The following is a 25899-nucleotide window of genomic DNA, read 5'->3' as shown; positions in this document are numbered from 1 at the left end:
TTATAAGACCAATATTTAAAAGTTGTCCCTATTTTTGGGCTTTTATCCCCCCCATTATTTTAGGCTTTGCCCAGATTTCTTAAGCTAAGACGTTGAGAGATATAATGCAGAGCTATGAATCAGAACAGTATTATGAGATATGTAAGACAATTAGTGCTCATCTTGCTTACCAGCCCTTATCTTTCTCCATACACACACACACACACACACACACACACAAATATATATATATATATATATATATATATATATATATATATATATATATATATATATGGGTTCCCTACGTTAGACCGACAGCATGGAAGATCGACACTCAAAACACTGACGCCAGAAGAATGAAGCAGATGACCAACAAGTCGTAATCCCGACAGCGAAAACACCGACAGGGGTAACTTGTGAGCGCGACCCGGTAAGTGTGTGATAGTGAGGGACTGAGGGTTAGGGTACGGGTACGGTTAGTGTGCAATAGTGAGGGACTTAGGGTTAGGGTGCGGGTAAGGTTAGTGTGCGATAGTGAGGGACTTAGGGTTAGGGTGCAGGTAAGGTAAGTGTGTGATAGTGAGGGATTTAGGGTTAGGGTGCAGGTAAGGTAAGTGTGTGATAGTGAGGGACTTAGGGTTAGGGTGCAGGTTAAGGTGAGTGTGTTATAGTTAGGGACCTTAGGGTTAGGGAGCGGGTAAGGTGAGTGTGCAATAGTTACAGACCTTAGGGTTAGGGAGCAGGTAAGGTGAGTGTGCGATAGTTATGGACCTTAGGGTTAGGGTTTGGGTTAAGGTTAGTGCATAGATAGTTTTGTGTAACGTGCAGTGTAGGTTTTTAGGTTGTTGGTGTGCTTGTGTTGTGTGTGTGTTGTGTGTAACAGTGAACTTTTTGTTTTGTTAAGTGTCGGGATTGTGGTGTGTCAGGCATGTGAACTTTTGTGTTTTTTGGTTTTGTTCTTCTGGCATCGATGTTTTGAGTGTCAATCTTCTCAGCTGTCGGTCTAACATAGGGAACCCATATATATATATATATATATATATATATATATATATATATATATATATATATATATATCTGAGTGTGTGTGCATATGTGTGTGTGTGTGTGTGTGTGTGTGTGTGTGTGTGTGTGTGTGTGTGTGTGTGTGTGTGTGTGTGTATATGTGTGTGCACATGTGTGCATGTTTGTGTGTGTGTATGTGTGAATTATGATGTGAGTTTTTAGATGATGCATTACTCTGAAGCTCTGATAGATTTATTACATGTGTGAAACACAAATTTATTTGTGATAAATAAGTGATAAATGATATGGAGATGGATAGCCACTATAGCAAGGAAAATATTATTTTATTTATATATTAATTATGCTGAATAAAGAAAAACTCTAGTTGTATGTTTGCATACCAGGGTGTACATTGTCAGTGGCTACAGATGGACACATAGGCTCGCATTCACATATACATGCTGCTGTGTATATTTATTGTTTCCAGGTTATTCCTACCAGCCTTTTCCAGGGGAGACCTGAGATGGTATTAATACTGCTAGGGGAAATTAGGGCAGGGCATCAGGGAACTTCCCCTATTCTTTTTCATATTGGACCTGAACTGATGTAGCACTTCCGATTTCCATTCTGAGTGTGGGGGAAACATGGAGAAAACTGGAGGAGAGTGAAACAAGGATGGAGTGTTTGGAGCATAGTAATAACACTATGAAAACAGTGGTAAAAGAAAAAGTCACATGATGAAATGGTAAAGTCTAGAGTGGAGAAAGAGGGAAAAGGGAAGAAAGCAGTAAATACAAGAAGAAAGAAGATTTTTAAGGTATGAATTGAAAAATAAAAGTAGAAGCCAAAATGGACATATAAAAGGTATTGGGATGAAATAATAGCACCTTTAAGAGAAATCATATGAGGTAAGGGCATTTATTCAAATAAATAAAGAGATATTTTGTGACATTATTTTTGAGACTGGTGAAGTAATGGAGAATTTTTTAGGAGAGTATGGAAGAAAGAAAGACTGTGTTCCTTGAAACTCTTATGTATTCAAAGCATTTCAAAGAGAGAGAATAAGAACAAAAAATAGCATTCAATTCAGGACTGAGGTTGAAAAAATATCCTTAAAAGGCATTTATTAAGTTTATGTAAATATGTATTTATTTATTTATTTATTTTACATTTGTTAACTGGGGCTGTCTGACTCAGCTGAAAAGGCCCTTTTTCGGCAGAGGCCCAGGGAGAAAAGCTCCACAAATAAAAATTACAGACACATTTAGTTATTTAGACATGATCAGTATACACACACATTACAAGAGACATGTTTTTATAGTGGTATGTGGCACATAAACAGTTACAGTGGAGAGAACAAACAAAAAATATTAATTTTAAAAATAAAGGTAATTAATAGATTTGTGGTGTACAGCTGAAATTTGGAACATAGGTAGAATACATAGATAGTACACAAGTACAGTACATACGTTGCAGATTAGCCAGTGTTTGTGAGTAAGATTGAAAAATATGTGATGGATATTGTAAAAGTTTATGATAACAGAGGTTTATGGATGGTTGCATGGGATTGAAATGTTGTTTTGAAAATTGAAAATGAAAACATTGTGAATATTCCAAGTATTATAAATGTGGAAGGGGGCAAAGTTATGGCAAAATATTAGAGTCAACAAAAGACCTTTTTTGTGGGAAAACTGATCATTTGATTAATAATTGTGAAAAAAAGGAAATGTTTTGCTTATGGACAGAAAGGACATGATATAAGAATGGTATGTAATTTTTTTTAAGCTCCTGGAAGAACCAACCTTATTGCAGCACTGATTTTTTTTAATTTCTTTATTTGCATTTAAAACGATAAATAAATGAATTATGAAACAAATAACTATTTACATATGTCCAAAGCTGATCAATACATCAAAGTTATACATCAACAACAATTAATATTTTTCAAGCAAGACTTTAAGTTTAAGCCCAGATTTATATGAATGCATAATATTAGAAGTTCTCATCTTTATAGTATGCAATTCAATACTGCAAAAATGTTTTGCCATGCTAATAAATTCTACTCTAGAGGAGGTAACTTTACTTTTCCAATTTTTAGTAATTACTTTTTTGGCTATAGAAAAAATATACCAAAGAAGAGACACTTGAGTTTTTGGAATTATCTCAGAAATTGGAGCATTAAATAAAACTAAAAAATTAGAAATATTATATCTATTTGACCATAGAGCTTGAATAAAGTTATTAATTTCTTTCCAAAAAGGGGAGATGACTTCACATTCATATACCATATGCATCCAACCAGCTATTATTTCAGAATCACATCTTCATCATTTAATTCTATTTGATTTACATATTATTGTAATTTTGTTAGGAGTGACAAACGCTCTGTGTAAAAATTTCCAATTGAAAATTTTCCAATATAATGAAGATATAGCTTTATCTGTAGATTTTAATATTAATTTCTTATATTCTATTATTACTAATTTTTGAGGAGTAGTTCTGATAGGAATTATCTAAATATGTGAAATCTAACTTAAATATTTTATAAATTTGTGAAAAATATGATTTATTTTTCATTGAGTTATGACTGATATTTATTAAGAATTCCAATAATTTGGGGAATGATTTCTTATCTAGGTTAAATATCTTATTTACCTGTGTGTTCACAAAATCTCTAAATATTTTCAGAGATTAAAGAATTCTCAGAATATTGATTGTATTTGGATCTTAAAGTTTCATATATATATATATATATATATATATATATATATATATATATATATATCAGTACCATTTAAGAATTGATGCAAATAAATTTAATTACTTTGTTGTTACTAGCATTTTATTGATATTATGAGTTTCTAATCAGTCATTTGTATATGCAATTGGAAACATAGAAAATATTAAGTCTTTAATACATTAGTTTGAATATGTGAACATTTGAAAAGATGAAATGATGTTTTTAAATAGGGAATTTGAGAACAGGATGTAATACCATTTATGCAAAAATCTTTTAATAACCAGATAAAACTATTAGGGACTATTTGTTTATGGCTGGTTATCATATATTTATTATTAACTAATAATATTTTTATGTGTTTGTTTCCATTTTGAATCATAAGATTAATTTATACAAAATGCTATAACTTTTACAATTGTTGAAATAGCATACAATTGAATATCAGGGTGTCCTATTCCACTATTATCCCAACCTTTTCTGTGCCAATCAAAGGAAACTCTTGGTTTATTAATATGCCAAAAATAAGTAGAATATTATTTATTTTCTTCATCATTTTTGGGTGGAGATAGTATTAAAGATTGATTTTAAGACAAATAATATTTTAAGGAGCATTACCATCTTAATAAGCATTAATCATTCTTCCATGATAAAGAAAAATTTGTTCCAATTTGTGACTAAACTTAAAATTTTATCAACAGCCCATTGGAAGTTTGTTTGTATCATTTCTGTACTAGTAGAAATAATGGTTATACGAAGGTGTTTCATTTGATTGCTATTGTAATTGAAGTTAGAATATTTTTGCATGATTTTTTAAATTTTTTTATTTTTATTTATTTATTTTTATTTATTTATTTTACATTTGTTGACCGGGCTAGTCTAGCTGGATGTATGTCCATTTTCAGTAGAGGCCCGGGGAGAAAAGCTCCAAAAGAGAGAAAGGAATTTAAACAGAAACAACAGAAGAGCACTTAATTATTATAACATTCTAAGATATAGTCAGAGGACGTTTAACAGAAACATAATAAGATTAATTGGTTATCATTACATACAAGAATCAAGCAAACAGGTTAAACATGTTAGTTAAAAGAGGTACAGGCTTAGAAAAGATGATCTAGCCTGGATACGTTATGAACCAATTAGGTTTGGGTTGGGTAGAGGATTTGGTGGGCCTGGGGCGGTTGCTATTAGTCTGGATTAGAGCAAGGGCATAGCTATTGGGACTTTAGGAGATCTTTGAGGTGTTTTTTGAATTGGTGAGGAGATGTCATATGCCTTAGGTTGTTTGGGAGGGCATTCCAGGATTTGCCAATGGAATTAGCATAGAGTGCTTCACCTCCCGAGTTGTGAGGTTTAATGGTCTGAACTAGTAGGCTTTTGGATGACCGAAGGGATATAAGGTTGGAGTAGGGGGTGAATATTTTGTTCAGTGAGGGGATTTTTTCTGGGTGGTTGATTGTTTTAAAAACCTCAGTGAGTTGGTTTGTTGGGCAGTTCTAGCCATTCCAATGTCCTCAGATTTTGGCAGTGATGGGTGCGATAGGGCATTCCTGTTATGAATCTGGCTATATGGTTATAGGTTGTGGATAGTTTGTTGAGTTCTCTCTTGTTAAGGAAGGAGAAAACTGGGGATGCATAAAAGAGTGTGGAGAGGAGGTGGGTCCTGGCAATGGTTAGTTTGGTGTGCGGGGTTAGGAAGTTCTTTATTCTATACATAGACCCAAGTTTCTTGTTAACTGACTTGATGGTCAGACTAACATGTGTATCAAACTTAAGCTTGTTATCTATGGTCACCCCTAATAGTTTAGTGTGAGAGACAGGTTCGATTATGGTCCCATTGCTGGAGGACACATGGAAGGTTGGGTTGTTGGTACTAGGTGGTTCTTTTCCTTGGGAGGCAATTGGTGTGGGGAAAATTAGAAGTAATTTGGTTTTGGTTGGGTTAAGTAAAAGCTTTAGTTCTGAGAACCATTGTTCAACTATGGAGAAGCAATTTTGGGTTGCAATTTGTAGTTTTGCGAGGGAAACATCCGAGCAGATCAGGGTGGAATCATCTGCGTATTGAATGCAGGTAGCTTTGGGAATGATCGAGTGTAGACCATTTATAAAAAGGGAAAAGATGAGGGGACCAAGAATAGATCCTTGGGGAACACCGATGTTAGTTGGGAGTAGGTCTGATAGAGTGTTTTGCCACTGGACTGCCTGTTTTCTACAAGAGAGGTAGTCATTAAACCAGTTTATGGTTGAATTGCTAAGTTGAAAGTTTTCCAGCGTGTGAATCAACTGTTTGTGATTGACCATGTCAAAAGCTTTTGATAGATCTATAAATAGCGCAGAGGATATAAGTTTATTATTGCGGTTTTGGTTGACTGAGTCAACAAAGGAGAGAAGGGCAGAGTATGTGCTATGATGGGGCGGAAGCCATGCTGGGTGTTGGAGAGAAGGTTGTTATGAGAAAGATGGGTAATGAATTGTTTGTGAACGCAGCGTTCCAAGATCTTGGCTAGAGGAGATAGTATAGCTATTGGTCTGTAGTTAGATGTGTCAGTAGAGGACCCACCTTTATGCAGAGGGATGATATAGGAGATTTTCCAGATTGAAGGAATAGAAGCTTCAGAAATGGACCGGTTGATCAATATTGAAACAGGGTAGGCTATGGCGTCAGATGCCAATTGTAAGTAATTTGCTGGGAGTAAGTCAGCCGCTAAGGTGGTTGGTTTAAGTTTTTTCAAAAGGGTTCGAATATAGGAGGTAGATATGGGTTGTAGGTTAAAGGAGGGTTGAATTGGGTCTTTAGATAAGGTTGTGGCTGAGGGAGAAGTGGTAAGCTGATTGGCGAGGGACTGGATGGTCTCAGTGAAAAATGAATTGAAAGTGTTGGCTATTTGTCCTGGATCTTTGCCCAAAAGTTTTTCAGGGATGGGGGTGGTGGATTTTCCTGGATGGAGGAGGTGATTGAACCCAGCCCAGAATTTTTTAGGATTATGCTGGTGTTTGTCTTGGAGGTGGCAGAAATATTGTTTTTTGTCAGTCTTAACGGCTGATTTGGTTGGGTTTCTAAGCTGTAGAAACTTGATGCGGTCAAGGTGGGTTTTGGTAGATCTCCATTTATTCCAGGCCTGATCACGGAGTTTGATTTTGGATTTGGTATCTTTTGTTAACCAGGGTGCGATACGTTCCTTAATTCTAGTAAGTCTCATTGGAGCGTGAGAGTCAAGTATCTTGAGGAAGATGTCATTAAAATATGACACACTCTCATCTAAGGGGAGAGTTTTAAGGATGGACCAATTGCATGTTTTGAGGTCAGCAAGAAAATTGTCTGGGACAAAATTCTTACTATTCCTAACTAGTCTGGTTAGGGGATGGTTTGAGGTCGGGCATTTGTGTTTTATGATAAAGGTAGTTAGGTGGTCACTAAGGTCGTTTGGAAGGGTCCCTGCAGTGTAGTTGTTTGAAGTCTTATTAGTAAGAATCCAGTCAATGATGCTCTCCTTTTGTTGAGCATTTCCAATTCTAGTGGGAGATAGAATGTTTTGGGAGAAACCATGTAAGTTGATGGGGAGAGGATTTGAGTGTTTGGAGTAGAGGGACTAGTCTATGTTAACGTCTCCTAGTATTATAGTTTCTTGGGGATAGGTGGCAGCTAACCAGCTGAGTATTTGTTCAAGGTATTCAACATTTTTGCCTGGTGGTAAGTAAATTACTAAGAGATTAATACTTTTTTGGTTGTTTAGGCATAGCTTTAGGGAAATCAGTTCTAGGGTAGGAATTTTTGGGGGTTGGAGCGGGTGCATTGTAATGTTCAAGGAGTTCTTAAACATGACAGCTGTTCCCCCACCCTTTCTAGTAATCCGGTCGGCCCTGAGAATGTTATACCCAGGTGGGATGATTTCTTCATCCTTAGTGCTAGGTTTGAGCCATGTTTCTGATAGACACATGATGTCAGGGGAGTGGGTAGCAAGCATGGCATGTAAGTTATGTACCTTATTATTGATACTTCTTAGATTCAGGTGAAAGATAAGGAGGGAGCTCGCTGAGCTTCTAGCAGCTTTCAAGGTGTTGGGGCCTTGGTCAAAGTTAGGGCCTGGGTTGGGGTGGATATCACCATCTTTCGTAATGGATTTTTTCAAGTAGTCAAATATTTTTTGGAGCTTGATTAGTAATTTGAGAGTGTCCTTAGTTGAAGGTGCTTTAGGGTGTTGGGGGGTAGGATGGGTTTTTTTGGAATTCAGGTTGCTAACGGGGTAGTGGGAGGGAGGGATGAGATTGGAGGGGTTTTGTGAGTGTAGAGAGGTATGACTCTTGGGGAGGTAGGCTCCTGCTAGGATTAGAGTTTCGTAACTTGTTAAAAGATAAGAGATAATAAGGAGTAATGATAAGAAGGGAAGGGTGGTGAAAGAGTTTCTATCCATGGTGAGAGGGGAAGTAGATGAGTGTAATAAGCTAGTGGGAATTACCCTGGTAGAGTGGGTATATAAAAAAAAAGCTGGGGGGGGATAATGGAGGGAAGAGGGATAGAGGAAGGTTGGTGGGCGGGCTGAGGGAGTAGTCTTGATAGTATAGACAGAACAAAGAAAGTGGGAGGGAGAAGTGTCAGAGTGAGGGGCAGTTGTGATTGGTTGGTGATAAGGGGAATGGGCTTAATGACCTAATAAATGTAGAGGTATTGGGGGCGGGTGGAAATAGGGGGCAGGGTGGGGAGCGGAGCAAGCCTGAGCGGAGCGAGGGCGAAGCGTAGCGGGGACTGCACCACAAGGGTTTTTCCTGGGTCCTAAAGGTAACATCTTACAAATTCAGCTTGTTAGGTTAAATGTCCTTTTCTTGTTAGTTTTAATGCCTTATTAGTTTATGCTGGAATTATCAGTAGGACAAAAGGTTACTTTTAGATCTGGTACTTTTAATACCTGCAGCAGATGGTAGTCAGATAGCACACTTTAGGGTAGAGTAGTCATGTACCCTGAGTCTCTTTTTGAGCTTGTGGACTAAATGCAATGGAATTGGAAGAAGGCTGGTCTGTGCATTCGCACTGGGGGTCCAAGTGAGTCGGGGGCTTAGGAACCATGCGGTGAGCCTCTAGTTTGGGGGGAGTCTAGAGAGAAATAAGGGAGAGAGATAGTAGCTTTAGCGACAGTCTACAAAATTGTTTAGAAGCAGGCAGAGGTTAGTAACATTTCAAATGTGAAAGCAGAATGATAACATGATCTAGAGCAATACTACACTGTAACCAATTGTTTAGAGTGAATTTGTGAATAATTAGAATACAGTGTTCATATTATGCAGAAGAATACAAATAATACCATAGTTTGTTAGTTATACACTGTCGAAGTCAGAGGCGACGCTAAACGACACCACTATGCATCAGCACTTATACTAGCCTGGTTTTCCAATCATTAAAATATCCTTTCTCGAGTATGGTAATATTCACAGTTACAATTCAGGAGATATACATTAACCTAGCGTTTCAATTGTTTAGTATGCGTTGTAGCATAAAAACGCTAACCTGGTTCTTATTTTAGTTCAAAATAAGATGCAACAGAAGAACGCTAACCTAGTTCACACAGTAGTTCTGCTCACAGTATAAAGAAATGATACAGCAATCAACTTTCGCTTAATTCTCACTCTAGTTGAATACACAATACAGAATATGATGCAGCATGTAGTCGCTAACCTATTTCACACAGTAGATCTGCTCACAGTTTAAAATTTGATGGAATAAACAACGTTAGCTTAATTCACACACTAGTTGAATGCAGAGTACAAATTATGATGCAGCATATAAACGCTAACCTAGTTCACACAGTAGTTCTGCTCACAGTTTAAAGAAGTGATACAGCAATCTACGCTAGCTTAATTCTCACTCTAGTTGGATACACAGTACAGAATATGATGCAGCATGTAGTCGCTAACCTAGTTCACACAGTAGATCTGTTCACAGTTTAAAAAATGATGCAGCAATCAACGCTAGCTTAATTCTCACACTATTTGAATTCACAGTTCAGTATATAATGCAGTAAATAAACGCTATCGTTGTTCAAGCAGTAGTTCTGCTCATAGTAAAAATAAGATGCAGTAAACAACGCTGACCTCGTTCTTACAATAGTTAAAATCAACATACCCTACAGCTGGCGACGAGTAAGGGCCTGTTCTACCTCATTGTGCAAAGTAAAGTAAATGGCGAAAAACCTCTTGGGTGTAATGTAACCTCGGTGACGTCAGGACTGCACCACAAGGGTTTTCCTGGTCCTAAAGGTAACAGCTTACAAATTCAGCTTGTTAGGTTAAATGTCCTTTTCTTGTTAGTTTTAATGCCTTATTAGTTTATGCTGGAATTATCAGTAGGACAAAAGGTTACTTTTAGATCTGGTACTTTTAATACCTGCAGCAGATGGTAGTCAGATAGCACACTTTAGGGTAGAGTAGTCATGTACCCTGAGTCTCTTTTTGAGCTTGTGGACTAAATGCAATGGAATTGGAAGAAGGCTGGTCTGTGCATTCGCACTGGGGTCCAAGTGAGTCGGGGGCTTAGGAACCATGCGGTGAGCCTCTAGTTTGGGGGGAGTCTAGAGAGAAATAAGGGAGAGAGATAGTAGCTTTAGCGACAGTCTACAAAATTGTTTAGAAGCAGGCAGAGGTTAGTAACATTTCAAATGTGAAAGCAGAATGATAACATGATCTAGAGCAATACTACACTGTAACCAATTGTTTAGAGTGAATTTGTGAATAATTAGAATACAGTGTTCATATTATGCAGAAGAATACAAATAATACCATAGTTTGTTAGTTATACACTGTCGAAGTCAGAGGCGACGCTAAACGACGCCACTATGCATCAGCACTTATACTAGCCTGGTTTTCCAATCATTAAAATATCCTTTCTCGAGTATGGTAATATTCACAGTTACAATTCAGGAGATATACATTAACCTAGTGTTTCAATTGTTTAGTATGCGTTGTAGCATAAAAACGCTAACCTGGTTCTTATTTTAGTTCAAAATAAGATGCAACAGAAGAACGCTAAGCTAGTTCACACAGTAGTTCTGCTCACAGTATGAAGAAATGATACAGCAATCAACTTTCGCTTAATTCTCACTCTAGTTGAATACACAATACAGAATATGATGCAGCATGTAGTCGCTAACCTATTTCACACAGTAGATCTGCTCACAGTTTAAAATTTGATGGAATAAACAACGTTAGCTTAATTCACACACTAGTTGAATGCAGAGTACAAATTATGATGCAGCATATAAAACGCTAACCTAGTTCACACAGTAGTTCTGCTCACAGTTTAAAGAAGTGATACAGCAATCTACGCTAGCTTAATTCTCACTCTAGTTGGATACACAGTACAGAATATGATGCAGCATGTAGTCGCTAACCTAGTTCACACAGTAGATCTGTTCACAGTTTAAAAAATGATGCAGCAATCAACGCTAGCTTAATTCTCACACTATTTGAATTCACAGTTCAGTATATAATGCAGTAAATAAACGCTATCGTTGTTCAAGCAGTAGTTCTGCTCATAGTAAAAATAAGATGCAGTAAACAACGCTGACCTCGTTCTTACAATAGTTAAAATCAACATACCCTACAGCTGGCGACGAGTAAGGGCCTGTACTACCTCATTGTGCAAAGTAAAGTAAATGGCGAAAAACCTCTTGGGTGTAATGTAACCTCGGTGACGTCAGGACTGCACCACAAGGGTTTTTCCTGGGTCCTAAAGGTAACAGCTTACAAATTCAGCTTGTTAGGTTAAATGTCCTTTTCTTGTTAGTTTTAATGCCTTATTAGTTTATGCTGGAATTATCAGTAGGACAAAAGGTTACTTTTAGATCTGGTACTTTTAATACCTGCAGCAGATGGTAGTCAGATAGCACACTTTAGGGTAGAATAGTCATGTACCCTGAGTCTCTTTTTGAGCTTGTGGACTAAATGCAATGGAATTGGAAGAAGGCTGGTCTGTGCATTCGCACTGGGGGTCCAAGTGAGTCGGGGGCTTAGGAACCACGTGGTGAGCCTCTAGTTTGGGGGGAGTCCTACAGCTGGTGACGAGTAAGGGCCTGTACTACCTCATTGTGCAAAAATGTACTTGTTTATTATAATTAAATATTAAGTTTGAGATTTCTTCAAGCTGATTCATAGAACTATTTATATGTTCTAATGAATTTTCTATATTTCCTAATGTTAGTAAAATATCATCAGCAAAAAGTTGAATCTTTTATTTTGATACCATTAATGTTCTTAATGGATCTAATACCATTAGCAAAGGGTTCTATAGCTAATGCAAAAAAAGCAAAGGTGATAACGGACAGCCTTGTTTTGTGCCTTTTTGTAATTTAAAGGAAATAGAAAGAAAATAACTTATTTTAACATAAGCACAAGAGTTATTGTATAACATAGAAATTAATGTAATTAGATGGGGTGAGAAATTATGCACTTTAAGTGTTTTAAACAAGTACTACCAATTAACTGAGCAAAAAGTCTTATCTAAATCGAGACTGATGATAGAAAGTTCTTTTTTATTTTTATTTGCATAGTCTATTAATGTATGTATTCTTATTATATTATCCTGTACTTGTCTATTTAAAATAAACCCAGTTTAATCATAGTTAATTAGTTTAGGTATAAGTAGGTTAATTATGTTAGCTAAAATGGACATGAGCATCTTATAGTCCACATTTAAAAGTGAAATGGGTCTGTATGATGAACACTTGGTAAAATCCTCATCTTGTTTTAAAATAGGTGATATAAATGAATATTTCCATGATGGGGGACTTCAGCAGTTGTTTTTATTTTTCTATAGACTTTAATATTTCATCCAGTAGTATTTTATATAATTCTGGTATAAGACCATCTAAACCTGGCACCTTATTACTCTTAACTTTTTATTTGCTCTTTTATTTTTGTTAAAGTCAGTGGTCTGTCATTTTTTTTATTTGTTCACTTGTTAATTTATGATTTATATTTTCCCTTAAAAAGTTTTAACTATATCATCATTATCAAGGTTATTTATATTATTTTTTATATTTTCATAAAATATTTCAAAACCCTCAAGAATATTTTTAATATCTGTTCTACTTATTATTTATATGTGCTATAATTTCTTTTATATGATTTAGTTTATTCATTTTCTTTGATCTAAGAGCAAGTTTATGCAAGGTTAAAGGGTTTACTAACTATGCTTGAAGTTTAAGTTTTTCCAGTTTTATTGAAACTTTATGATTTAGAATTTTGACATATTTTGTATTTTAAGTTTTTAAGTTCAGACTGATAATATCATTTGGTTTTAGATTTAACTTTAGTGTGTCTATTTTGGCCTGTAGCGTATTCAATTATTTGTCCTATTCTCTTGTTTTATTAATATGCCAGCTTGTAAGGCTTCCATTTAAGTAAGCCTTTAGTGAATCCCACAAGACAATGCCAGTTACTTCACCATCCATGTTTATTTCAAGGAATTTTTTTATCCCTTTAACATACCAGTCCTTGAATCCTTTTATTTTAATAATGAATACTGATAATCTCCTGTGCTGTATTTGTCAGTTTTTAAAATAATATTAATGATTAAATCATTATGGTCTGATAATGGACATTAAAGTATTGAAACTTCTTTGATATATGATAACAGATTGTTTGAGACAAACATTTTATCAATATTTGTTTGTGTTCCATATCTATATAAATAATGAGTAAACTGAAGTGAGTTTGTTTTCCTTGGCTCATATATATTCTTTAAATTCATTAGATGTACAAAATTTAAGTGTTTGGCTGAAAGTGTGATTCTCAGCTTTCTATCTGCAGTGGAATCTTTTTCTGATAAAATATAATTAAAATCACCACCCATTATGACTTCACCTCTCATGTAATAGGCAATAGTGTCTAAGTAATTGTTTGCATCTTTAGCTCCAGCCCCTGGAATCCAATAAGAGTTCAACAATGTATAAAATTTTCTGTTCCACTCAGTTATAAGAATGCTTAAGATACCATTTTTATCAACATAGGTATCTTTTACTTTAAGCATTATTGGTGAGTTCTTCCATAAAATGAGGGTGCCTGTTCTTTTAGCTCAAAAGCCAGAACCTGCTACAACCAAATAATTCTTTAATGAAAGTTTATTTAGATCTTTATTAAGTAAATGCATTTCCTGTAGAAATATTATTTGAGCTTTATATAATTGCAAGTAGTTGAACAGACTCTCCCTCTTTACTTGATCATTCAATCCATTAATATTAATAGATATGCATTTAAAATTAGACATTTATATGAGAGAGTGAGAAAAAAACACAAGTATAATGAAATCGCATTTATTCACAGAACTTATTATATAATTTATAACAATATAAAATCTTCAGCTATGGACAAAAGTTTTGAAACAAATACAAAAAAATATTTAATGATATAACCCTAAAACATTCTACCATGTAATAACGTATTCCTAGTTTGTTGAAAAAGACAAACTACCTCTAAAACTCTCCATTAGACTAACAAAGCTTAGCTCATGCTTCTGATTCATATTAATGTGTCTCATATTTTTAGTAGCATCATTTTAAAAAAAGCCCATCAGTGAGTTATTATGAATAAGAAAAGTTAAACAGGTGTTCAGAATCTTCATTATAAGTTGACCAAACTGAATAAGAGATCTCAAGTGAATATGAATTAAATGCAAGGCATACACTGTGTTCAACAAAAATAAGTATATTTTAAGCTACCATTGCACTTTTTTAACTGTATTTTGCTTAACTGCTGCTTCATGTTTGCTGTTTTTACTGCTGTGACTGTTTCTTTCTACACTTTGAATTCTAGTAATTCTGTATTTCATAGCATAGGCGAGATTCATATTTGCTGAATCTAGGCTGTTTGGTATTACTTGAGCACTAAAACCAGCCATTCTACATTAAGAAGGCCCTCCTGCACCTCTGTGGCAGAAGTGTGTAGTCCAGGACCCATCTGAGTTGGGGATTGCTGGAAAAAGGTTCAGTTTTAGGCTTTCCTATTGGTTAGTTTGTGTTAAAACTGTTTAACTTCACTTTTATTTTAGCCAAAGATATGGAGTGAATCTGAACTAAATCCAATGCAGCCACTGTGTTCAACAAAAATAAGTATATTTTAAGCATGCATTGCACTTTTTTGAACTGTATTTTGCTTGATTGCTGCTTCATTTTTGCTGCTTTTACTGCTGTAACTGTTTTTTTTCTGCACTTTGACTTTCTAGTGCTTCTGTATTTCATAGTATAAGCTAGATTCAGATTTGCTGAATCTAGGCTGTTTTGTATGGGTCTGTGTTTAGTGACTGAATGGACATTCATAGCACATAGACAGTCGAAAGTTCCTACCCTCAAAATGTCAAATGATCATAAATAAATTCATCAGACGATCATAGTTGGCCAACATCAAGGTACTGGAACTAGTAAGTACTTACCAGTAATAAAGGGATAAGTAAACCTGCCCTTTCTCTACTGTAGTGTGATCTTTGAGTTGGTATATATAATTAGTGGGGGGTGCAGCCCTCCACAACAGGAGGATTTGGAGAAAACTAGCCCCCCCCCACACCCCCAGCTAATTATATATACTAACTACAAGATTGCACTACATTGGGGAAAGGGCAGGTTTCCTTATCCCACCATTACCTGTTAAGTACATACTAGTTACCTTTCCTTGATGTTGGCCAACTATGATCATTTATTGAACTTATTTATGGTAATTTGGCCTTTTGATAGAAGGAAGTTTAGTTGGTCTATGTGTAATGAATGTCCGTTCTAAGAATGTTCTGTTCGATCGCTAAGCATAGACCTCTTTGGTATTACTTGAACAGTAAAACCAGCTATCCTACATTAAGAAGGCTCTCCTGCACCCTTGTGGCAGAAGTGTGTAACCCAGGACCCATCTTAGTTGAGGACTGCTGGAAAAATGCTCAGCTTTGGACTATCCTGTTGGTTGTTTTGTGTTAAAACTGTTTAACTTTGCTTGTATTTTAGCCTGAAATCTGTAGTGAATCTGAACTAAATCCAAGGCATCCACTGTGTTTAACAAAAAGTAAGTATATTTTAAGCTTGCATTGCACTTTTTTGAACTGTATTTTGCTTAATTGCTGCTTCATCTTTGTTGCTTTTACTGCTATGACTTTTTTTCCTGCACTTTGAATTTCTAGTGCTTCTGTAATTCATAGCATAGGCTAGATTCAGATTTGCTGAATCTAGGCTGTTTGGTATTACTTGAGCATTAAAACCAGCCATTCTACATTAAGAAGGCCCTCCTGCTCCCTTGTGTCTCCTTATGAACCAGGAGAAGCACACTGCCTACCGGGACTTGCTAGAGTCACTCAGTATACAGCCAAACACCTTGGTCATGGGAGATTTCAACTATCCTTCCATTGATTGGGCAACTTACATGAACACAAACATGATCACTATGAGGTTCTTGGAATTTGTTAATTCAAATGCCCTGGAACATTTGGTCCGCACCCCCATAAGGGACCTAATGCTCATCAGTATGGGGGAGGTCACTGCACTACCCCCTTGTGTTGCCCTCCCTGGTAAGGTCAAACCATAATCTGTCTCATTTGAAGTAAAGATTAAACCTGACACCCCCTTAGGAGCAAAAAACTGAAAAATTTCTCCAAAGCAAACTATTGCCTACTAAGCAATGGTATAAAAAAATTCAAAGTCCCTGACAACATAGCCAACAATGACTCCTATGCAGATGAATACACAAATGCCCTGTACAGCCAGTTAAACAAATTCATTGACTCGGCTGTACCCAACAGGAGCAAAACCAGCCCCCCCCCAAAAAAAAAAAGCTACCCTGGTGGACTGTAAGTATAAATAAGCTATACAACAAAAGAAAGAAACTGATATCTAAGAACAAGAGGGAACTTACTCAACAGAGGAAGAATACCCTCCACAGCTTGAACAAGCAAATCAGATATCTTGTTAAGTCCTCTAAGGCTAGCTACAAGTCTAAATTAGCATCACTAGCTAAAGATAATCATAAGGCATTCTTTCGCTACATCTAAAACCTAAAAAGGAATGCCCAGTTGTGTTCTGAAGTGGACAGTACCACTCACACTGAACCTGAGGAAATTGCCAACCTGATAGCTAACAGATTTGGCAATAACTTCACCCCCATCCACACCAAACATACCCTAAAGCATTCCTGACACCAGTCCTCTACTAAGTATCTCCAAAGAACAGGTCATACAAGCACTCTCTAAGGCCAAAACCATGACCTCTATGGGACCGGATAACATCCCAGGATGCTTACTAAACAATCTAAAACAAGACCTAGAGGAACCACGTGGCACACTTTTTAACCATAACCTGAGAACTGGCTTTCTCCCAGCAGAGTGGAGAACAGCAACAGTAATCCCCTTGCACAAAGGGGGGGGGTCTATCAACAGACCCTGGGAACTATCGACCCATAAGTCTAACCAGCCTTATCTTTAAGGCCATGGAAAGAATCATCATGCACCTTATCCACAAAGACATAGGTGACCTTCAGACTCTTAACCCGACCCAGTTTTGTTTCATCAAGGGTAGATCTCACTTATTAAATCTAGTGGACTTCTTTGAGAATATCACCAAAGCCCTGGATGAGGGCAAAACAGTACACACCACCTATATTGATTTACCCAAGGCCTTTGACACATTCCCCATTGAGGTATCATACAGAAACTCTCCCAGCTGGGTATTAACCCATACATTACTAGATGGGTAGCAAACTGGCTCACCAAGAGAACGCACACTGTCAAAGTTGGGAAGTCCACCTCCACCAGTAGGTGAGTTACCAGTGGGGTACTACAAGGATCTGTTCTGGGCCCTCTGCTGTTTGGAATCTATTTCTCTGAAGTGCAGGCAAAGGTAGTTGGCTTCTGGCTTACCAAGTTTGCACATGACTGTAAACTGGGTGCAATCATAGAGTCCCCTATGATACTAACATATTACAGAAAGGGCTTACACAAACAAATGATTGATGCCAAACTCATGGACTAAATCTTAACTAAAAAAAATGCCACATTATCCCATTTGGCAAGGAAGTAGCCCCTGCTAATTATGATATAGATAGCACCCCTCTAAGCTCAAATTCAGTGGTGCAAGACTTGGGAACACAGGTTGACAACAATCTAAACTTTGATCAGCATGCATCCATAGTGGTAAGAAAAGCATTCTACATTACACATCTTATAAATAAGGGCATCACATCCAAGACCAGGGAGGTTATAGCTCTGACTACTAATTGAGTACAATACTTCCTTACCAGACACCAGCAGCAACTGGAGAGATCTCAGAGGTTTCTAACCAAAAGAATCCAGGGCATCCAAAACATAACATCTGTCGAAAGACTGAAAGTCCTGTCACTGTACTGTGTATCATACAGGCTACTGAGAGATGACCTGTGCCTAGCCTACAGAGCAGTCTCATAGCCTGCCTTAATGGAAATGTTTCATATCAGCAAATCAAATGGGACAAGAATAACTTGCTCCATGGATCTCAACCTAGTCTGTGACATTAACAGAACAAGATGGAGAGACAGATATATCTCCCAGCGATTGCCGCTCCTCTAGAATAAGCTCCCACTCCATGTGAAGCAGAGCTCCTCAATGACCATATTCAAGTACAACCTTGACAACTGGATGGGTGACCATAAATTCACTCCCATGAGTGGCACTTATCTCCTTCATGGACAGTGGCAGTCGGTGCTGATCACAGAATTGCTCTGCTTACAATGACCAGCTAACTATGGTCAATAAGAGTACTTGGGTTATTACATGTATAGGCTTGTAAAGGCCCTAGGGCCATTAGCCTAGTAACCTACTATGAACCTGCATATGAATAACTCTACAGTCATCTTTCCCCATACCTCACATTATCTCCCTAGTCTACTATAGAAAGGAAGTCAGTTTTATTTTCACACTTATTAATTTATAGGTCAGACAATTTTATATTTTTTCCATTTCATTTACTATGTGTAAAGTTGTTCATAATATCATAAATTAGTACCAGGATAACTCTTCCTGTGGGCCATTCCAAGCCCTGCCAATCACCTCATGTGAAAATCAAACTCTGCACCACATGCCTATAAGGTGAATACTTCAACCACTAAGCCAGCCTCCCACCCTTGTAGACATATTTAGATTATTTAACTGTGTACATATTCTGATCTCTTTCTATTTCTGTTTGTATACTATGTCTTGTACTATTACTATATTCCTACGTTTTATATTTTAGCTATAATCCTAGTATAGCCTGTCATATAATAGAACATTTATATTTACCCTTATATATTTGATACTCTTTAAGCTAGTGCTACTGTTCGAATCAGTCCTATTTTTCCCTTAAATGTTACATTTAATACTATCTGAACAAACATCTGAAAAATATTTCTTTTTAAGATTCAAACTTTCCATACTAAATTGTTCTGAGATATTAAGTTTTGTTATTAAAAAGAGACAATAACAGAGAAACACAATCCTAAATTTTTTTTATCAGAAGTGTTGTTCTATAGGCTAGTATGTAAGCTATCCTTTTGGTATAGTGCAAGCATTCAGAACTAGTTAATAACTGACAGTGGTTTAGAATGCAATTCACTGTCTTTTGCTTATTATCTAACTTGTATTCACCGACATCTTAGCATATAATTCAAAATATTATGATTATTTACTTTTAGACAGGAAAAAGTAACCTGGACAGTTCTTAGAATTTCAGAACTCCCGCAGCATCACAAAAGTGCTCATGATTCTAATTAAGCTGCTTCAAGCTGGATCTCATGACAAGGACTTGCAAATAAACAGTTTATCAGCTACAATTCACACAAAGACATCCATGAGTAAATTTAAGGGGTCTCTATTAGAACATCGAAGTTTCAAAACTTCGAATGTTCTAATATCGAACCCTATTCAGCGAAAGCTGAAAACATCGAACATACAGAACAACGATTTTTTTCCTAGGGAAAAAATTTGCTGTTCCAAAACACATACACACAACACAAGCACACCAAACAAACAGCAATCCACACACATACACCTAAAATCTTATACCTAACCCTACACTAAACTATACACACACCACTAACTACCCACTTAACTTAACCCAAACCCTTACCCTAAGGTCCATCACTATCGCACACTCACTTCACCCGCGCCCTAACCCTAACTCAACTACCCTGCCCTAACCCTCAAGTCCACACAAGCGCACACATACCTAACCTGCCCCCTAACCTTAACTCACCTAACCCGCCTAACCCTCACGTCCACACAATCGCACACATACCTAACCCGCACCCTAACCCTAACTAACCGAACCCGCACTCAGTCGCACTTACCTGAACCCGTCCCATAACTTTCCACCACAGCACTGAAAATACTGAAGCAACAGAAACAGACAACCAAATTCTTTCCCTAGGAAAAAATTTGTCTTTCTGTTGCTTTGATATTTTCAGCTTTCGCTGAATAGGGTTCGATATTAGAACATTCAAAGTTTTGAAACTTTGATGTTCTAATATAGACCCAATGTAAGCCACCTCTATTTTATACATCAATCCCTGAAACCCTTCCAACCCACTAAAAAAACAACAAAAAAAAATTCAAAATGTGTTAACCACTAAAAAGCCATTGTATTTAAAGAAATAACATTTAATGATTCAGTAAGCTCTATATGGGCTATACTTGTAATATGGGTTAGGCTTGTAAAGGTTCCAGGGCCATTAGCCTAGTACACAACTATGAACCTACAAACCTATTTGTATGAGATGTTTAATATAAAGCAGACTGTCATTTTTTTCAAAGGAGACATAGCATATACACTTGTATTAAAAGAGTGACAGTTATGTGTGATCCACTTTTAACTTGTAAAAGTGTGAAAGTTACTTTAATTATTTGATAGCATTCTAGTAATAACTTTTATACATGTAAGAAACTATATTTTTTACACTTCGCGTATAGCATAACTTTCTCGGGTCCTATTGCATGTCAAGTATACTGTCAGTAGCAAGCATTCAGGACTATGTAATAACTAACAGCGGTTTAGAATGCAGTTCACTGTCTTTTGCTTGTTTTACAATGACTGGCCATTAACTTTCAAAAATGAGCATGCTGATTGGTCAGCCCAACCAGTGTGCCTGTTGTAAACTGAGTATATACCAATGCAAAAAAGTCTGGTCACCCAAACTTTCTTCTATTAATGTATGCTACGGAAAAAAAAATGTATATATATATATATATATATATATATATATATATATATATATATTTTTTTTTTAAATAAACTTTCAAAAACTGGAGACTTTAAAAGAATGAGACAGATGGGATAGAGAAAAATAAAAGAATAATCAGGTACGTTGTGCAAAACTAGAAAAAACTTTTGAAGTAGGGAAATAAATGATTTACCTTTTATAAAGTAATATGCAGCACCTGATCATAAGTATTCAAGCACTTGTTTAAATTAATAGGACTTCATAACTATGAATTATGTTGATTTTCATTTGTCCTTCAGTTTTTTTATTGTTTTTGTCTTTTATTAACCAACCATCTCTTGTTGCATTTCTCTTCAAAGAAGTTGATAGATTCCAGTCCATTTCTTCATTTCTTCTAGGATTTTATTTTTCTGTACAAAGTCCATTGCATCTTCCAAGGTGTTAAAAATCTTCTTTCCTTCTGGAAGGTGAATCCTTATTTTTGCTGGAAACAAGATTTGTGGTTTAATATTGCTGTTCTTCAAGCATTTTACAAATGGCACAGATGCTTTTCTCTTGGACGTCACCAATGTAAAATAGTCATTGTCAAATCTTATAGTATTTCCTTTCATTTTAACTGGATAAGTAGTCCATGCAGCTTTTAAGACTAAATCCTTATCTTGACTTGAGAAAAATCTTATGATCGCACACCTTAGTGATAGTGATTTTTTAAGATGAATTAGAAAGTGATTTATGTGCCTTTTTGATGCCAAAGGAAAAAGCTTCACGCAGGTTCAAAGTTTTATGCAGCCATGTATTAAGGAATTGAATCATACTGCCTCCCCCTTCTTGTTCAGGAATCCTGTAAATCCTGATGATGTTATGTGATCCTATCTCGCCTACATTCTGACTGATGGGTTCGGAGCCGATCCCTCGGCTCCGACTTGGCACGCTTATGCCAAAGAGCGAAGTCTCTTATTGGCTGAGCTTACTATATCCCAGGATGCACCACTACCAGTCCCCCAGATCTCGTTTGCCGCTAATCTGCGAAGACGTGGTCTCGAGCTGGCTGAGCTGAGTAGTAAATTTACTAACTTTTTTCTGTCAGAATTTTGCTGTTCTTGTCATAAAAAGCTGTTTTAACGGCTATTCTTCACTTTTGTGTGTGTTTGGAGTTTGTGAAAAGACTTGTTGTGTGATTGGGTTGAGTTGGTTTAGGCCTCATTCATCTTAGGGCCTTCCCGGTCAGTCAACCCTCCTAAAACCTTACAGGGTTTCAAAGTACCCTTATTATTTGCGACGCTTTCTTTACTTAAGCGATAACTGTAAGCCTATTATTAGGTAGTGTCAGTAAACAGAAAGTCAGTGGATATTGTATTTTTCTGTCAAAGGTTACTGAAATTTTTTTGCCATAATGTCTCAAAATCCTAGGCCTTCGGGCTTCAAAAAATGCACCAAATGCAATTTCAAAATGTCTATCACAGACGATCACTCGCTCTGTGTGTATTGTTTGGGTGCAAAACACTTACAGGAGTCATGCAGTGTGTGTCACGCTTTTTCCTCAAGGGTCCTCCAGGAGAGGAAAAATAAACTGATTCTTAAAGGGTTAATAAAACCTTCCTTTGAAGAAGCCTTGGCATCCTCTCCTTCTCCGGCTAAAAAGAAAAGGGCGTCGGCACCGACCAGTCCGTCGGATCCGACCGCCAAAAGACATAGGCAGGCTTCTCCTTCGGCTCCAAGGACTTCGGAGCCGAGGGCGGAACGGTCTGCCTCGATGCCACCAGTCTCGACTCCTCTGGCTTCGGAGCCGATGGCTGGGGCATCGAGAGGCGGGTCACCTTCGTCGGCTCCACTGGTCTCAGAGCCGACAAGGGTTGCCCGCTCAGACACTTCCTCCTCGGCGCCGAAGTCCACCTCGGCACCGATGGAATCTAGTGTGTGTATTCCTTCGGCGCCGATAGTCATCGAGTCGCCTCGGAGCCGGTCCCCTAGCCCTTTGGGGCCGTTGGAGAGGCCATCTCGAACCCGTTCAGTATCCTCTCGGTCTTCGAGGATGTCGGATTCAGATATAGACAGGGTGCTCCAAAGACTGTTCCAGTCCCCAGTCTTCCAAAAATTTGTTTCGGTTCCGACCCAGTTGGCTTCGGAGCCGATAGCCCAGGCCCACCCCATTGCCATTCCTCCTCCGACCGCTTCGGCTCCGTCGGAGCAGGTGCTGTTGGAGCCGGTGGAGATCTTAGGGTCGGCTCCGACCCTTACTCCAACCCGGGCCTTCGGGTCCGAGTTTGGTACACGGACTTCTTCGGCTGGACCCGGGGGTGATGTTTCGGGACCTATGCTTTCGGTTCCGAGCCTCCCTCTCGGTGCTTCGGCTGCGGGACTTCCGTCGGCTATCATGGCTCCGGGGACCGGACACTCCCAGGATTCTGGGGGTCCGGCTTTCAGAGCCATGAGGAGTGCCTTGGCCAAGTCTTCTTCGGCCATTTCTCCGGCTTTACCGGCACCTTCCCTGGGCGTGGAGACTGGGTCTTTGGCAGTTCCCCTGTCCGTAGGCAGCGGAGCCCCTGGGCCTGAGGTTACCCCCATTGGGGGTTCCCCTCCTCCTGAGGGTTCTTCGGAGTTGTCTTCGGAGGAACCCCAAGGAAGAGATCGTGCAAGAGGAAGCACGTGGACTCCCCCGAGTCTATTACATCGGACACTGATCTTGATGATGCAGAGGGGTCCCCGAAGTCGTCCTCGGATGATGTCTCATTTGCAGACATCTTAGAGATCCTCAAACAACGAGGCGGCTGGATATCCAAAACCCCTCTGCTGATGAGTCAGTGCTCCTCAAGGCCTTTGGGGCTCAGCCCTCCGCCTCCTGGGTGTCTCCGCCTTTGACGAGCTTCTGGATTTAGTTTGTCGGAGGCGTGGGAACATCCAGATACCGTGGAACCAGTCCCTTCTCGTCCTAATAAATTTTTGTCTGCCCCACCCGAGAAGGAGTTCCTCACTAAAGGCGTGGCTGTAGATGCCATGGTGGTGACATCTGCTACACAACAGGACGTGGCAGAGGCTTCAACGTCCGTCCATCCTCCTAATAAGGAGTCTAGGAGCATGGACAGGTACGGAAGCGCACCCTGACTTCAGCGGCCTTTACTTTAAGGTCTCTGAATTATTTGGCACATTTTACCAGGCTTCAGAGGGATCTGGTCAAGGAGTTGTCAGATTCCCTCTCGGGTAACCTACCTGAGCAGCTAGCCCAGTCGGTTAGCTCTCAGTTGGCTATCCTTACGTCAATTTCCAACTCGTCCATGAGGCTCATTTCCTATGTGGCCGAAGGGGCGGGTAGAGCGGCAGGCACAGGCGTGGCTCTACGGAGACAAGCCTGGCTCCGCTTGTGTCAGTTTGCGGAGGCCTTCAAGTCTTCCTTCGCCGACGCTCCCTTTGATGGGTCCTCTTTCTTTGGACCTAAGGTTAAAAACACCCTTACCCGCTGTGAGCAAGAGGGAAAAACTTTATCTGCCGTAGGTGCCCGTTATTCCACTCCCTTTCGGCCTTACCCCAAGGCTAAAGGAGGGGGGAAGATGTGGTTCCGTAAATCTCGTAAGTTTTTTCCCCAACAGCAGGAAGATTCCCCTTCCAGAGGCAGAGGACGGGGAAATTTTTCTGGGAGACGCCGTCCCAGAGGCGGCAGAGGGCCCCGCAATTCTGGAGACCGCGAGTCCTTTCGTGGCTCTTCAGCCTCCCACACATCATGAGGGATTGCCCGGCTGTGCTGCTCCGGAGCCAGTCGGGTGTCGTTGTGCCAAGCACCTAAAAGCCTGGGAGTCAATCACTCAGGACAGATGGGTGCTTCGGATCATTGCCGGAGGTTACACCATCCCATTCACATACTCACCCCACCGTCCAAAAATCCCGGACCCACCACCCAGTCAAAGTGAAATGGCAGACGCAGGAGATTTTAGGCTGCTAGAAAAGGAGTCATCCAACCGGTCCCCACAGACCAGATCGGATCCGGAAATTACTCCAGGTTCTTTTAGTGCCGAAAAAGACAGGGGACCTGAGACCAATATTGGATCTCAGCAGACTGAACCAATCCGTCACGAAATCCAAATTCCGAATGGTCACGTTACAATCCATTCTCCCATTGTTGGAGAAGGATGTTTGGATGTGCTCCATAGACCTCAAGGACGCCTATTATCACATACCGATACATCAGGCGTCCAGGAGGTATCTGCGCTTCAGCCTGGGAGTCAGTCATTACCAATTTTGTGCACTGCCCTTTGGTCTCACCACAGCCCCCAGGGTGTTCACCAAGTGTTTGGCAGTAGTGACGGCTCACCTGAGGAGTCTTGGATTCCAAGTGTTTCCCTATCTGGACGACTGGCTCCTGACTGCCACCACCAGGCATCTACTAATGAACAACCTCAAAGCCACCATCTCCCTGGGTGCTACCCTGGGGATTACATTCAATTGGTCAAAGTCTGTCTTGCTGCCCTCTCAGCGCATAAGGTTCATAGGAGCAGAGATAGACTCAAAATTGATGCGCGTTTTTCTTCCTGCCGAAAGGATCCAAACTTTACAGGGCCAAGTCCAAGCTCTGATTTCAAGATCCAAAGCCCCAGCCAGGATGGTTCTACAAGTTTTAGGTTCAATGTCTGCCACGGTTCTTTTAGTTCCTCTGGCAAGATTGCACATGAGGATTCTTCAGTGGCTATTGTCAACTCAATGGTCCTTTCAGGACCTTCCCCTCAATCATCCCATCATGATTACAGAAACATGCAAACGGGACCTTCGCTGGTGGCTTCAGACACCCAATCTAAATCAAGGAAGTCCTTTTGTTATTCCCTCTCCAGTGGTCACCCTGACGACAGATGCCTCCCAGACAGGGTGGGGGGGGGCATTGTCTGGGCAGGTTAGTTCAGGGATCCTGGCTTCCGGACGAAACTCTTCTCCACATCAATGTATTGGAGATGAGGGCGGTACTTCTTTCCCTACAGGCCTTACACAGGTTTCTCCCTCAGGGCATA

The sequence above is a fragment of the Protopterus annectens genome, chromosome 6.part0 (assembly GCF_019279795.1).
Source record: "Protopterus annectens isolate FY-2018-M chromosome 6.part0, PAN1.0, whole genome shotgun sequence".
Classification (NCBI taxonomy): domain Eukaryota; kingdom Metazoa; phylum Chordata; order Ceratodontiformes; family Protopteridae; genus Protopterus; species Protopterus annectens.
Note: the sequence above shows the minus strand (reverse complement) of the source record.